Source organism: Lactuca virosa, chromosome 7 (assembly GCF_052849685.1).
Source record: "Lactuca virosa cultivar CGN04683 chromosome 7, Lactuca_virosa_CGN04683_v6, whole genome shotgun sequence".
Lineage (NCBI taxonomy): Eukaryota > Viridiplantae > Streptophyta > Magnoliopsida > Asterales > Asteraceae > Lactuca > Lactuca virosa.
This window is the reverse complement of record NC_136432.1, coordinates 34728956-34740004: the sequence shown is the minus strand read 5'-3', so window position 1 is coordinate 34740004 and position 11049 is coordinate 34728956. Positions and strand designations below refer to the sequence as shown.

Below are 11049 nucleotides of genomic sequence, written 5' to 3'. Positions count from 1 at the left end.
AATTCGTGAAAGTAGCCAATCAAACACAAATCAAATTTAAGGGTTCTAGTTTAAACAAAAACATAATCACTAGAATAGAATCAAAAATCAAACATCAAATCATATGCTTCAAGTCAAGCAATCAACATGTTTTGAACAAGAACTAGAAACTAGGGTTTCTTAGCCACACATGACTAAGAACAAATCACAAGAACAAAAGATGGAAATAATGTGTGACTACAACTTACAAAATGCTAGAAATAATGTTTCCAAATGATTATTGATCAATCCCTTGCAATAACCTTCGAATTCCCTTCTCAAAATATGCTCTGATATGTTGTGTGTATCTCAAAATGGCCCTCAACCCGTAATATGAAAGATAGGAAAAACTGCCAAAAGTTGTTTATTGGGTCGAACACGGCCCGTGTTAAAATAGGCTAAACTGACACGGCCCGTGTTCAGCAGCCAACACGGCCCGTGTTGATTTGCACTAAACTGACACGGCCCGTGTTCAGCATGGTCAACGGCTCCCATTTTGGTCAACACGGCCCGTGTTGATTTTGCAGTGTAAATCCAACCCGGCCCGTGTACCCCTCTGACTCCGAATCCAAACTTGATTTTTCCAACTTTTTCGTTCTTCGCCCGATCATCCCGAAATCTTCACCAATGCTTCCCGGTACCTCCCAAAGGGCATTCCAAGCTCCGGTTTACCTGAAAAAGACATGAAAGTGTGCAAATAAGGTTGTTCTAGAGACTAACATGAATATGATGAAATGCAATAAAAATGAAGAATAACTATGCTAAATAGATGCATAAAAGGGGACTAAAAGGTGTGCAAAAAGGTGCACAAAATTCACCTAACAGGCATCACCGTCTCCAGCCGTCCAATGATCCCGGTTCCATTCCCACCACCCGCCGGAGATTTCACCATTCTCGCCGGTGACTGGTTCAAGCAAAACCACACTGTAAGTAACCTCTAACTTGAACTTCTCTATTTCATCTGTTTCATCACCTTCATTGTAATCAGCTGACATGAAATTGTTCAGGATTTGAAAGCAATTCTAGACGGAGGCCATGATCTTCCATTCCTAAATGGGCTTCTCATCAATGGTCGTAGATCTAATGGATTTACATTCACTGTCGATCAAGGTACACACTACACAGTCATCTTCTTCACACTAATCAAACTCTTAAACTCATAACTTTTGAATTCTTTTTTACAGTGAAAACTTGCAGATTGAGGATTCCAAACGTGGGGCTTACAAAATCGACTGGTCTCTAAATCAAGCTCGATCTATCAAGCAAAACTTGACAGCGAGTGGACCGAGGCCAAACCCACAAGGCTCCTACCATTACGGAATGGTTAACTTCACTCGAACGATCAGGCTCGAAAACTCTGCTCCGTTCATCAATGGAAAACAGAGGTACGCCGTCAACAGGGTCTCTTTTATTCTGGCGGACACCCCTCTGAAGATCGCTGACTACTTCAAGATCTTCGGCGTGTTTTCCATTGGAACGATCTTAGATAGCCCCACCGGTGGTGGTGATTACCTCCAGACTTCAGTCATGGTTGCTGATTTCAGAGCGTTTGCTGAGATTGTGTTTGAGAATTCGGAAGATACTGTACAATCATGGCACATTGATGGCCACTTCTTCTTCGTTGTCGAGTAAGCGATCAAGTCCCCATTGCTAACTTTTTTAAATAAAGATTGGATCAAAATTTGAAAACATTAAAGCTGAAAACTCCATTGAATGAACATGATGGATGGAGGTCCATGGTCGGCTGACATGAAATTTAATATGTAAAGGGTCCCATTCTTTTTATTTAAAATAAGTGAAAACCTCATAAATGGTTCCTGGGTATTGAAATGACAAAAATCTCCCTCATTTAACGGTAGAAAGCTGACGGAGTTAGACGGAAGGACTAAACATTAAAAGTTTTGAAACCACAGGGACCATCCGTGAGGTTTTTTAAAAATAGGGACCAAACTTCAGATTTCGTGAAACCACAGGGACCATTTTTGAAGTTTTGTCGTTTCTCAATGGTCAATGTTAACAAATAAATGTATTAAAATAATCATTTTAACAATTTACTAATAATAAGATAATATTTTGTATTTAATAAAATATTTTAAATAAATAGATTAATTATATTCAATTTAAAAAAAATGTCATGACGTTTCAAAGGTGTATGATAATTGAAAAAATGTTTTTTTTTGTAGTATTGTATGAATAAAAAGATGAAGAAACTTAATTTAACAGGAACATTAAAACTTTAATAGGATACATCTTTTTTTTCTCGTGTTGATAATGGGATATGTAGACCATAAGATATGTTCATGAAACATGTTTTACTTTTTGAATGTCACGTCAGTTGTTCCTCACTATTATTTCCCTCACCAAAACGCAGAAAATTGTCATCTTTCACTACCTTTCACTTTTATTTTATTTTTAAATAAAAATAATTGATTTTTAATATTTATAATTCAAAAAATAAATATATTTTTTTAAAATTGATTAATAAACATAAAAATTAGTTAAAATAAAAATATTTCATTGCTTTAAATAAAAATTACATAGAAACAAACTAAGAATAAAAAAACCTAGAAAGCAACCAAAATTTAAGAAAACATAACCTAGATTAAAAAAAACGATATACGGGAATTATTTTTTCATGATCTTCTCTTTCTTCTTCGAAACTAGCTCGAGGGTCGGCCCCGGAAAATGATCGGTGTTTTCCATCAAAAACTTCATATCCTTTATTTTTGCCTTTCTGTCCGCTCCTTTTTTCCAACTTCTTTGTCGAATTTCAAACGTTCAGCGAAATTCAGATTGTATTGATCAAATATCGCCGTCATTTTCTGCATTTTGTCTACGTCCATGCTGAAATCCGATGCTTGAAATGGATCGATGGCGAAAATGTTTCGAATGGGGTGCTTGAACTCGAAACATTGGTTTTTCTTCTTTTATCGGATGTTGGGATTCATTTTTTAAGAAAATAGAGAGAAATTAATAGAAAATGTGAATTTAAAGGTGAAAGTAATGAGATATTTATAAATGTGTAAAATAGTAATATATATATATATATATATATATATATATATATATATATATATATATATATATATATATATATATCCCTATTCTAATAAAAGAATAGTTTTATTCTCCTCTTGACATGTGTCACCCTATTAGGTCTCCTAATTAATGCATATTTTATTCTTCATTTGTCATGTGTCACCCTATTATATCTTCTAATTAATGCATACCACTTGGAAACCTATTGATTTTCTTTTTCAAATTTCAAATTTTAAATTTCCCACTTTAATTACATTAAATTAATAATATTATGACAAAAATTAAAATAAAATTAATACAAATTATAAAGTGATATAATTTCACATATTTATTTAAATAAATGATTATAATTTTATATAACTAAAAAATCTCTTAATTAATAATTTATTTAAAATAATTTATTAATAAATTTGAGTTTTTACTATAAAAGTTTGATTAATTTTATAACCGTGGTTTCCACGGGGTATAAACTAGTATATATATATACCTCTCTAATAAAAAAATCATTCTGACAGGTGTCTTCTTTTACAATTCATTTTCCATCTAACTGAAATTCCTCTTTTACCCTTCTTCCTTTGGTGTCGCCGATCCTTAAAATCTTGCTAATCCTTTACCTTTCTTCGTTATTTCTTTTTTCAACCCTAATCCTCTTTTTCCTATCGCGGCGATTGCAAGTAACCCTAGGTGTCGTCGCTGCTCTGCCACCAGGCATGCTCCAATATGATGAAGACGAGCTTAAAAGGAACGAAAACCTACATAAGAGCTTCTGAAATTTTATAGTGTTTGATGATTTTAATTTAGATAAGTTTCGTACTATTTTGCTCTCAGCACCACCATCGTGTACCACTCACCACCCTCTTCGTCTCCTCCTTCTGATTTTTCTTTGTGTTTGTTGCAGGTTTCACGAAAAAAAAAAGTTATCCGAGTGTTTATTTTCTTATTTTTCGAGCAAGAGGAATCAAGCAATCATCATCTCGGGTTCTTACTCTTTCACCAATTCATGTTCTTTATTTGTTTTCGTATGTGTGTTTGTTTTCTTATTTTGGTTTGTGGCAAATATTCTGCTCTTCTTCCTATTGATCTGAGGTTAGTTATCACACTTTTTCTTCTTCCTGTATACAACATGGTGTATTCTGTTTTTTTGGATATGTTAATTGTTGAGTTCTTTTACGTGGTTAGCTTGGAATATTTGTTTCACCTACCACGTGCTTGATAAAATGCCTAAGAGAACCATCAATTAGACTTTTAATGTTTAAAGCTTCAACCCTCTATTGCTTTCTTATTTGCAGTATGAATTGGAATTGAAATGTATTTGAAATTTGAAACTAACCCAGACGTTTGGAACATTGCCGCTCCAGGAGATTTTCATTCAGTTCGATCTCTTTGGAATCGCTCCTCCCTCTTTCATTGCTTCTATGTTCATATGAAACGTTCCTTTAATTCTTTAATAAGTTGATTGTCTAAGCTACTCGAATTCATGAAAATTTGAATGATAATAATGGGATTTTGAATAAAAAGATTAAAAGTATGCATGTCATTTCAAGATTCATAGAGATGCAGGTGGATACTATACGGATTTAAGAAAAAAAAAATTCTACCTTTCAGTACATTTTTGTAACTTTAAGGGTAGTAATCGAATACAACTTAAATTTTTAGAGATTTCGGATAAATTCTGACTTGAAATCTTAAGCGTTTGACATGAAAAGTCAAACTTTATGCTTTATGCATTTATAAAATGGATTATTACCCACAAATGTATTTATTAGATTGTTCTTATTTTTCCAATACAATAGGAAACCGCCATTACTTTTATTTACCATTTTGTTTCTTTTTTATGTATAATTTATTTAGTAACATAAACATATTTCGTGGCGGTGACCATTGATTTGATGCAAAGTCAAGGTTTATATCAAGATTGGTTGCAATAGGATGTCTTACAAGAAACAAGAACACTGATTCCAATAAGAAAGTTATGATAGAAATGTGTTTTAAGAGAATAATCAAGCATCACATGCATTGTCTACGTCATATACAGAACATTGGGTGGATGTTTAAAGCTACTTTTCATATTTATAAGTGTATGTTTCTAAAACTTAAAAAATATTAATTGAAAAGTTTCAATTTTTACGTTTGTTGACAATCGTTGCTAAACGGTTTCTGTTTTCCATGTGAATAAAATTGTTCGTGTTAACTATGTAATTTAAGTTGTTTATGTTCTGACTTAAATGCCCCTGATGTTGATACTCCATTTAATTGCTGCTATAATTTTTTGCCCCTGAAGTTGTTGCAATTCCTACTATAAAAATGTGGTTGTAATGAATTGGGCTTGCTGATTTGATATTAATTTGTTTTGATAACTCCTTTGACACAAGTGTGTGTTTATTGTGTTAGTAGAAGAGAAAAATTATTGTTATTTACTCATGTAAAATATCCAATTATTTAGAAATCCATGTAGAATTTTCATTGCTCATTTAATTGTAATATGATCGTTTAAATCATTTATCATATAAATCAAATTTTATTGCTTATTAATAACTTAAATCTTTTATAAATATTTTACCCGTGGTTCTCACGGGTTGTAACCTAGTATATATATATATATATATATATATATATATATATATATATATATATATATATATATATATATATATATATATATTCGAAATATATCCGTTAATAAGAAAAAAAATTGAATTTTTCTTTTTTTCGACCGCAACAATGTCTAGAAGGAAAAAAATTGACCAATCACAACAAGAGAGAGGTAACGGGGAAGGCTCCTCTCACTTGGTTCCCACACAACGATTCTCACACCTTCGGCATTGTGTTCCAAGGTGCGAGAAGTTTTCCCACTCGTCTTTTCCATGGTATACCCTTCGGCTTTATAGTGAATAGAAAATTATAGTGAATAGAAAAGACGAAGAAACTTAGATTTAGAAAACTTTAATGGTATACATCTCCATTTTTTTTCCTGAGTGTTTATAATGGCTTATTTGTTATTTTTAAGAAAGAATGCACTACCAAACTTTTTGTTTAAAGCATATTGCAAATTGAATCTCAATAGAATGTTTGTTATTTATGTAAGACGTGTGATCAAAATCTAACAAAATATTGATTAAATATAATGAAATTTTTATTATTTTCTTTTGGCAATGATTTAATTAGCTTTTTTATTTTAAAATATAGCTAAAAAGTAGGTTGCAACGAGAAACATAATTTCTAAAATCGCACAAATATTTACCGACAAAAATATTTTTTTCGATTATGGAAAATAAAAAAATGTCACTACAATCCTAAAAAAGTGTGAAAAATGAAAAATGTTATTGAAATTTTTTACTTAAAGCATTTCTAGTAGCCGATTTTTAATGACATTTTTGGGTTTTTAGTAGCTCACAAATGTATTACAACATTATTATTGGTTATTGTTATAGTAAAAATGAATAATAAAGAACATCGTTTGACATACGTTCACCTTAGCAGATCAAACTAGGCGAACATCCAAAACTACAACCATGTAACAGTAGTCCACTAGTCCTATAAATTTGCTCGAGAAACCTTGGAAGACACAAAGATATACGGTTACATCTTTGTTCTAATGGAACTAAAATACAAGTATTTATTTGTAAATTTTAAATTTGAATATTTGAATCCAAGCCATCAAATTAAGGGCGTGTTCGGCAAAATTAGCTGGTAGCGGTAGCTTGAAGCGGGTAGCGGGTAGCTTGTAGCTTGTAGCGTTTTGTTAAACGCTACATGAAGTAGCATTTGGATTTGGAGCGTTTTGTTTACACAAAACGCTAGAAGCTTGTAGTGCCGAACGAGAATTTCTGTTCAAACGGAGCGTTTTGTTAAACGCTAGAAGCTACAAGCTCTCAAACGCTTCTTGCCGAACACACCTAAGGGTTTTCTCATAACTACCACCACCATCTTCTTTTCACAAACTATATTTGTACTTTTCACAAACTATATTTGTAGAGAAATATTATATATTTTACTAATAGTTTTGAATATTGTATATTAAAAAAAGACATGTAGTATTACATAGAGATGGAAGCAAATTGGTAACAAGTTCTTTAAATATATATATATTTTTTTCATTTTGGAACTGATAAATTTTGAAAACTAACAAGATATAGACGGCTAAGGTTTCATATTATTATCAAATGAGAATTACAAAAATACAATGAAAGGAAAAGACAGAATATATAGACGAGCTAATTAGGGTTTTTAAGCTAATGAGCCAACATAAGACTCAATACAAAATAAAGTCCATAATCTTATTAGGTTAACATCCCTCTTCAAACTCACAATGTAACAACAATAAGCATTGAGAGTTTGTCAGACAAAAAATGAAATCGATGAGCAGTCAATGGCTTCGTAAGAATATCAACAATCTGCAAAGTGGATGAAACATAAGGAAGAGAGATAATGCCCTTCTAGAGATGATGTCGTGTGAAATGATAATAAATCTCAATTTGTTTTGTGCGCTCACGAAACACTGAATTTTTGGCAATCATTATCGCACTTTCGCTGTCACAATACAAAGGGGTAGGTTCAGAGATGTGAACGCCCATATCCGCAAGAAGCCATCTCAACCAAACAATCTCACAAGTGGCGATAGCCATGGCTCGATACTCAGATTTTGTAGAAGATCGAGAGACAACATCTTGTTTCTTACTTTTCCATGATATTAATGAATCTCCAAGAAAAACACAATACCCAGTAATGAACTTACGATCATAAATATCATTATCCCAATTTGCATCACTATGCGCACCCATCTCAAGAGAGGATGTAGATGGAAACACAAGAGTGTGGAACTGAGTACCACATAGATATCTCAAAATACAAAGAACAACTCCCCAATGAATAGTAGTATCAGCTGCGACAAACTGGCTAACCACATGAACTGCATGAGCAATATTTGGTCTAGTGAGAGTCAGCTAAACCAAACTTCCTACAATGGTACAATAAAGGCTTGGATCTGATAATGGGACACCATCAGTTGGAGAGTACTTTGCATTACTCTCTATAGGCGTATCAATTGTCCGATTATCCGTGATTCGTGCGCTTTCAAACAAATCTGAAATATACTTCGTTTGAGATAAAAGATAACCCTTTGGAGACTGAGCAACTTCAATCCCCAAGAAATAACGTAGCAAACCCAAGTCTTTCATAGCAAAACGGTGAGCCAAATCATGCTTTAAAGACTCTATATCATCATGATCATTACCAATAATAATCATGTCATTGACATATAAGGAAAAAAATAATCCAATCTGCATTCGTACATCAAACAAATAGAGCCGAGTCATGGTTACTTGGTTGAAAACCAAGCGAAGTAATCATCGAAGAAAATTTCTCAAACCAAGCACGAGGGGCTTGTTTGAGGCAATATAGTGCCTTCTGAAGTCGACAAACTTCACCTGGTTGGTGAACAATACCAGGTGGAGGAGACATGTATACTTCCTCATGAAGATCACTATTCAGGAACACATTCTTGACATTCATCTGATAAATCTTCCATTGTTGAATGCAAGAAACTTCAATCAAGGTGCGAACAGCCGTCATTTTTGCAACAAGAGCAAACGTCTCCTCATAATCCAAACCATACTTTTGCGCGTACCCTTTCGCAACTAGTTTGGATTTATAACGCTCAACGGATCCATCAGACTTTGTTTTGATTTTATATATCCACCGACAACCAATCGTGTGCTTTCCGGGCGGAAGCGGAACCAGATCCCATGTATGAGTCTGATAAAGAGCTGCAAGTTTCTCGGCCATAGCGATCTACCAAAGGGGATGAGAAACGGCCTCTTTGTAGGATGTTGGCTTAGAGAGACGATGTACATTAGCAATAAAGGAGGCAAACACTGGCGAGTAAGAGGAATAGACAATTTCAGGAAGCTTTGTGGACTTCTTATTACGATAAAGCCTCGATGGAGGAGGCTCTTGATGATATAGATGCAGAGGATCGGCGACAGGTGGTGGATCAGCAGCAGGTGGTGGATCATCAATGTCAATGCTAAACTGATCAATCATACGAAGCTCCTCTCGGGTTGCATCATGTGAGTGAACATGAATGCTATAGAACGGAATACGCTAAAAAAATGTGACATTGCGAGAGACATACAGTTTCTGATTTGATGGATCATAGCACCAATAACCTTTCTGACCAATACCATATCCCAGAAAAACACAAAGAGCTGATTTTGAAGACAACTTATCTCTCTTTACATGAGGCTTCAAGACAAAACATGTACACCCAAACACTCGTAATGAAGAATAATCTGGAAGTTGTCCAAGCAACATTTCATAAGGAGACTTCCCCGAAGTGTACGCAGTAGGAATGCGATTAATAACGTAAGTGGCGGTATGAATAGCTTCTCCCCAAAACATATTGGAAACTTGAGCAGAAAGTAGTAACGATCTTGCAGTTTCTAGGAAATGTCGATGTTTTCTTTCTGCAACACCATTCTGCTGAGGAGTGTCTGTACAAGATGAATGATGCACAATGCCATCAGATGCTAATAATTGATTAAAATCATTGGAGGTAAATTCTCCTCCCAAATCACACCGAAAACATTTTATGACAGCAAAGTGTTGAGTCTTGCTAAGAGCTCTAAATTCACTATATATGGTGAAAACGCCAGACTTGTGCTTCATAAGATAGACCCACGTATAATGAGTGTAATCATCAATGAATGAAACATAATAGTTAGCTCTCGATTTAGAGGTGATCAGAGATGGACCCCACACATCAGAATGCATGATATCAAATGGAGCAACAGAACGAGTGACACTTTTATTAAACAGTAAAGCATAAAATTTTCCCAGTTAACAACCACATCAATCAGAAATATCATCAGTTTTCAAAGAACCTAACACACTAGTGGAAACCAAAAACTGTAAACGAGACGCTGACACATGTCCCAAACGAGAATGCCAAAGATAAAAAACAAACGATGAAGAGTTTAAACGAAAAGACGACAAATTGACACTAGATGCAGCAACATTAACAACATGTATCTGCTCCAAAACATATAGCTCCCCAAATCTACGGCCTATCCCAATCACCCTCCGAGACCGAATGTCATGTACATAGCAGAATGAAATAGAAAAGAAGTCCCAACAACCAGATTTACACAACTAACTGACTAATGCAAGATTCAAAGCAAGTGTGGGAATGTAATACATATCTGTTAAAGATATATAAGGAGTGACAATAGAACCAACAACCTTTACTAACATGGGTGTAGCACTAGCAGACATAACAGAGACAGGTGTACGAGAAGATAATGAAGCAAAAGATGACAAATATGATGACATGTGATGAGATGCACCATAATCCAATATCCACAAGGATGAAGGAATGCCTGACGTGTTGGATGAAGACATACCTCAATGAGACATGGAAGCTGACATGGCAGTTGGATTGGCAGCAATGAACTGTCTGAACTTCTCAACAATCTGCGGATCCAAGGCTGATGGTGGTGTAAAATTTGTTTCATTCTTAACTGAAGGTGTAGAATCAATGTACTGTGGTGGCCTATAAGATCGAAACAAGGGACGTGACTGTCCAGAAGACCTGTTCTGCTGTGAAGGTTGAGACTGTGCAGGTGATCTCGTTTATTGTTGTTGCTGGTTTCCCTTGCTTGTAAGCAAAGGATAATTTGTGTTCCAATGGTTCTTCGTTTTACAGAAATCACACTCATCAAATGCAACTTTGAGATGATTTTGGTTTGAAGATTGAGGTCGTTGTGGAACAGCAAAGACAACAGGAGTGGCTGTCTTGGGACCTTTGTCAGCATGGGACTTGATACGAGTTTCTTCAACAATCAACTCGTCAACAACTTAATCAACAGTGGGAAGAGGTGTGCGATGCAAGATTGATTCGCACAATCCTTTAAAATCTGAACTTAATGCCATCAAGAACTAAACCAAACGTTCCTCTTCCCTTCTATCAATATAAGGCTTAAAAACCTTCAACAC

General features: G+C 34.5%; 1 pseudogene; it reads left to right on the top strand.

Annotated features, from left to right (window-relative positions):
• The first annotated feature begins 1101 nt into the window (after positions 1-1101).
• LOC145126538 (L-ascorbate oxidase homolog pseudogene) lies at positions 1102-1650 on the top strand (annotated as a pseudogene).
• Positions 1651-11049: the final 9399 nt, after the last annotated feature.